This window comes from Melanaphis sacchari, unplaced genomic scaffold (genome assembly GCF_002803265.2).
Source record: "Melanaphis sacchari strain LSU unplaced genomic scaffold, SCAv2.0 Contig154_pilon_pilon, whole genome shotgun sequence".
Classification (NCBI taxonomy): Eukaryota; Metazoa; Arthropoda; class Insecta; order Hemiptera; family Aphididae; genus Melanaphis; species Melanaphis sacchari.
In genome coordinates, this window is record NW_020270685.1 from 196,715 (window position 1) to 202,296 (window position 5,582).

The following is a 5,582-nucleotide window of genomic DNA, read 5'->3' on the forward strand; positions in this document are numbered from 1 at the left end:
ACCACTGGCCCCTGCGCCATGGAAGAGACTTTGTAAAATAGTGTTCTCTCCCTCACACCCACTGACACACCCATCTCACCCTGCGTAAAATCTTACGATTCGCTTACATTTATATCGCATGCGTTTTTATTTTAACCCACAGATTTCTTAGAAATAAGAATACTCTATACTTTATTCATTTGTTTAATTTTTTTTTTTCTGTTCTTTATTTTTGCACTTTCTAAAACAATCAATTGAATGCCAATTACGGTGAAAATAGAATACCATATATTGCGTGTACATGTGGTCGACTATATCGCGTTCTATACATGGTGAATAAACAGCCCAAGATCTGCTTTCTAGTCATCGCATGTATAGCTATTTTAATTTCTATTGTAGGTATTCATCTCTATATTAGATTCTTGTAATATTTAATCAGCTATAGACCAATAGTTTGTTAGAGAAAAAATGTTTGTTAATAATATTTATTTTTTTTTTTTGATAATTACAGTTAGTTAGATAATTCTTGTACACATAAGTGAGTTATCTAATTTTTATAATATTGATTAAACTTATTTTTTTCTTTTTCATTATAAATCCCGTTCTTGATATTTAGTGCTAAATTATAAATTGATCATAGTTATAATTTTATGTATATTTTGGGTACCTACATATCAATTATAATTTGAAAAGGTGATGAAAATTTGGAAACCAATAATCTGGATTATTATTTATTTATGAAATATGTACGACAACTTCAATGGTCGTTCAAAGATCATTTCCGATGTATAAGAATATTTTAAGTTTGTTGATATATATATTATATACATGTATTATGTATATAATTTTTATTCACGATTAATTAATAGAAATATTATAATAAATTGATAAGTAAGAAAATTTTAGATACAGTTATTTCACTTATATTCATTGGAAACTTAATATATTTTAAATAAGAAATTCCTTTTTTCAAAATTTTAAGTGTTTTTTTTTTTTCTATTATTTATATTATCTCAAATTTCGAATCCAATATTTCAGTAATAAAGATAATCATAATACATTTATATTGTGTTTAAAATCTGAAATATTTCACACAAAATTGAAATCTTATATTTTACTAAAATTGATGACAATTAATGCATTGAGTACCATGGTCCACATATTTTCATATTGAAATACAAGATGTAATTCTATTGTAGTAAATATTTTGTATTTTTGTACGATATTGAATCATTTAAACATTTTTGTTAATTTAATTAAATACATAAGTTCTTTTATAATATAAAAAAAAACCATCATTACATGATAGATTTAATAAAAAATAAAGCTTATAAATGTAAAAAAAAATTATTATTTTTGATATATTTCATAATTTTATATTTTATGAAATTTTCATATTATACTAAATTTATATCATTTATGAAAAATTACATATGCAATTTTACTATCGTAGGATATATATATAATATGTTATATATATATTACATATGCATAGTTTTTCTGGTTAAATTTAACATAGCTATGCTTAATAATTACACTATATATTTCACAACGTTCGTGATCAAATATTCAAAGTTTTTAATGCATATTTTGATAGTTTATTAAAAATTAAGAATTTCGGTAAATATTTTTTATAAATTAAAGAATAATTATATTGAACTATGGATTCATCGTAAATATGATAGAGACTAATTTTTATTTTAATGGTTAGTGAGGCAGCTTAGATTAGATCTCTATGGCTGTATTATTGGTTTTTTTTTTAATTTAAGTGCATATACAATTTAACAAAGTAAAATTATTAAAATAAATACAATTTTTAGAGAAAATGTAATTTTTTAATGTAATATAGGTAAGAAATTTTTTAGGGTATTTAACGATATTTTTTTAATTTTTTAATGCGTGAGTACATATTTGATGATTTTTCAGTGCATAAAAGTCCTTATTGTAGCTCTTACTAAACCTCAAACATCATTCAACATTCAACGGTCAACATTTCATTATCATTTTAAATGGATTTAACATTTTAATAAATTTATTTATTTTCATATTTATATAAGTAACGGTTTAGTTATTTGAAATTTATTCAAATCAAATTTGTATTGTTACGTTTTAAAACATAGAATTTAATACAAAGTTACTTATATTTTCTCAGTTTTATTTCAGTGATACCTAAAAACGCAAATTCATTTTGCGTTTTAGTAACTAAGTTTTGGAATAAAAGCACAAAAATAAATCCTATTACTTGATACAATATTATTCTCATCGCACTTTAAGTTTCAGTAATAGTTTAACGATCATCATATTAAATTTTTGTATTTCAAAAACAGCAGTTATGAACTTCAGTTGAAGATTAGGGTTATTGTATCGTATTTTAAGACTTTAAAACAAATTCCAGATTAGATTACTTAAAAATTATGGATTTCAAATTTCAAGTTTAATTTTAAGGTACTCAGGTACTCATTATAATATTGTGCTCATGTACTTCTAAATTTAAAATAACTTAAAACGTTTATTTTTAAATTTATTTTAATATCACTGAAAAACCTTAATTAATAATGAATACAATTTTAATAAAATACACTTTAATTTTGTAAAATTTATTTACGTTTCAGGATTGTTAAAAATGTCATTGTTTCTGCTCTTATGGTTTATTTATTTTTGCGCTTTTGGATTGCGTTTGGGCTTTGTGCTAATGAACTGCAGTCATATATTTGACTAGTATTTTAATTTTTAACTAAATTCATCCAGTTATAATATACAAGTAGTTTTTCCGTTTAGGAAATATTGCATTCCAATAAAAAGGTTTAAGCTCTATTTGAATTCTTAAAAAGTTTTCTGCGAACATTTTTTATTTATTTATAGTGATTTTAATCAGAAATTAATATTTTAATACCATATCTAACCTTAAAATAAACCAAATATTCTAGCTGATGATATTCGTATTTATTTAACATTTTTCGAGTTTTGAGCAAACAAAAACCATCATTATAGGTATTTAAATATATAATATTATGTCAATTTTATAACACACGTCCTATGGTATATAAATTTATCCTCAGCCTTATTACGTCATACATATTCATATGTGGGTAGTAATATATCCGATCATATTAGCGTATTACTTCCACAACAACAGAGCTTACTTGTATGCCACCAAGGATCATCGATTTATATATTTAGGTATAGAATGAATAAAAAATAATAATTTTTAATATCTTTTTACTTTTTAAAAATTTGGAATAATATTATATTATTCAGAGTAATTTGCAAAGTAATTCTGTTTTTCCCAATCTTAAAAATTTTGATTTTGAATATTTTTACCAAATTAATTTTTACAACCATATTCTCATTTTTCTTTTAGACTTAAGGCATTTGTCCCATAATGATATCCATTTACTTTTTCGAACAAAAATCACTCTTTTTCTTGTAAACCATTAAACAGATGACTTTTTTTGAAAATGTTGATAAACAGACATAAATTGAAATTTTAATGAGTAGTTTTTGATTCATTTAACTTTGCATACTAAGAACAATAGGTTCATACTCTATAATTGCTATTAATTTAGTAGGAAAGAGTCATATTAATATAAAAATTAAAACTATCAATCGCTATCAATATTTTATAGTTTTTAAAAATTTTCCAAGTCAAAAAATTTAGATTCAATGTTTAATTAATATTTATTCATTATTTTTGAAAACCGTCTTTAAAAGTTTTTGTACTTCGTATGAAATGTTTAATAACTCAAAAACTACTTTTTCGAATTATGATTTAGATATATTGGTATTTTCAAAACAATCATCTCCTTAACAATTTAAAGTAAAAAAAAAAAAATCGGTTCTCTTATAAAAAAAGAATTTTGTTTCAACACAAAACACTCTATTAACAGTATAGTAAATCTTTAAAACTTGGTACTAGATTATTATTAAAAATTCAGAAAATCTTAAATATCGTACTCATATTCTATAACGAGTATAATAATATAATATGCTAGGTAGGTATATATTATAATTTTATTTTTCTGTATAGAGTATTAGTTTCTTTTCCCGATTTTAGCAGTTAATAATATATATTAAATATTACAGTGAATAATAATAAAAATATAAAATTCAATTTTAAATTAAGATATTTGCTTTTAAATATTTATTAGAATATAATAATATGTTTTAATGTTTATTACATTATGCAAATGAATAAATTACACTCTTATAATAATAATTATAATATATCATATTCGGTTTTCACTGCCATATTATAATATCTATGACATTTTTAAGTGCACGAAATTTAATATAAATGTACTACATTATGTTAATGATCAACATTGTCTCTTATTTTTTAATTTTTATCTAATAATTGTTAAATAGCTTCATACGCATCATGTGTATACGTGATTAGTAATTACATACATGTTATAAGCTTAAACATAAAACAAGGTGTATATTAAAAGTGTTTGCCCGTTAAAAGCGTAATGCACGTGTATATATGTACGTAACTCGCGCACTACTGCTATAAAACCACAGAAATTTATTCTTCAATTATTATAGGTACCTACCATTATGTGAAATTTGCTAATTTTTGGTTAAATGTACAGAACACTCAGATTTCCCACTTCACCCGCAACATTTATATTCCAGAATGAGCATTGTTAATTATATATAAGAACGTGTTTAAAATTATTGAAACGCATTTTTGTTGGTGGAATTCTACCTACACTAAGTTTAATTTTAACTTTAAATTCATAATTTTGAAACTTATTTTACGAAACTTTTTTTTTAAAAAACTGTTACTAATACATAATACTTTATTATATACTTTTATTACTCCCACGTACAAAATATTTGTATATATATTTACAGTATTTTCCTACCATTTTAAAATTTGAAATATCAAAACGACTTAAATAAATAAACAAAGTACCTACACTATAAAGTTTTAGTTATATAATAGCAATCCTTAAGTAAAATGTCTCATATACGTTAATTACTGGTAATATTGTATAAGAAATATTTTATTAGAATTAATAATATGATAAAAAAGATAATATTTCATGCTTCGCAATACCGCTATTACTGTTTTTATTAGTTTGCGAAAAAAAATAATTATTAATATGATCAGTAATCACTGTCTAACCAATAACAATACAAATATTTTTTTTTTTAATTCACGTTATCTCGAGTTATAAATAGTTTTTTAGTTTTCAACATCTTCGACATTTTTAGATAGATAATAGGTAATAGGTATAAAAGTTATCATTAAATATTAAAATTACCTATATAAACGATATACGAACTAATGAACTATAATATTATCTTCACAAAATCTTCATATTAATCACATAAGTTTGACATTATATTAATTTTTCTTGACTTTTGATTTCAGTAAATTATGCATTATATTTATACAAAGTTTTCATAACTGATCATGATGTGGGTGAAATTATTATTCGTAAGGTCTTGGAACTTTTTGTCATTACTCATTCCCTACGTACGTATATTATAATTTATTAAAAATATATACACAGTGATGAAGCTTTCAAAATATTCATATTAATTTTAAGATATTTATACCGCGGATCTATTTACACTATTTTGCGAAACGTTAA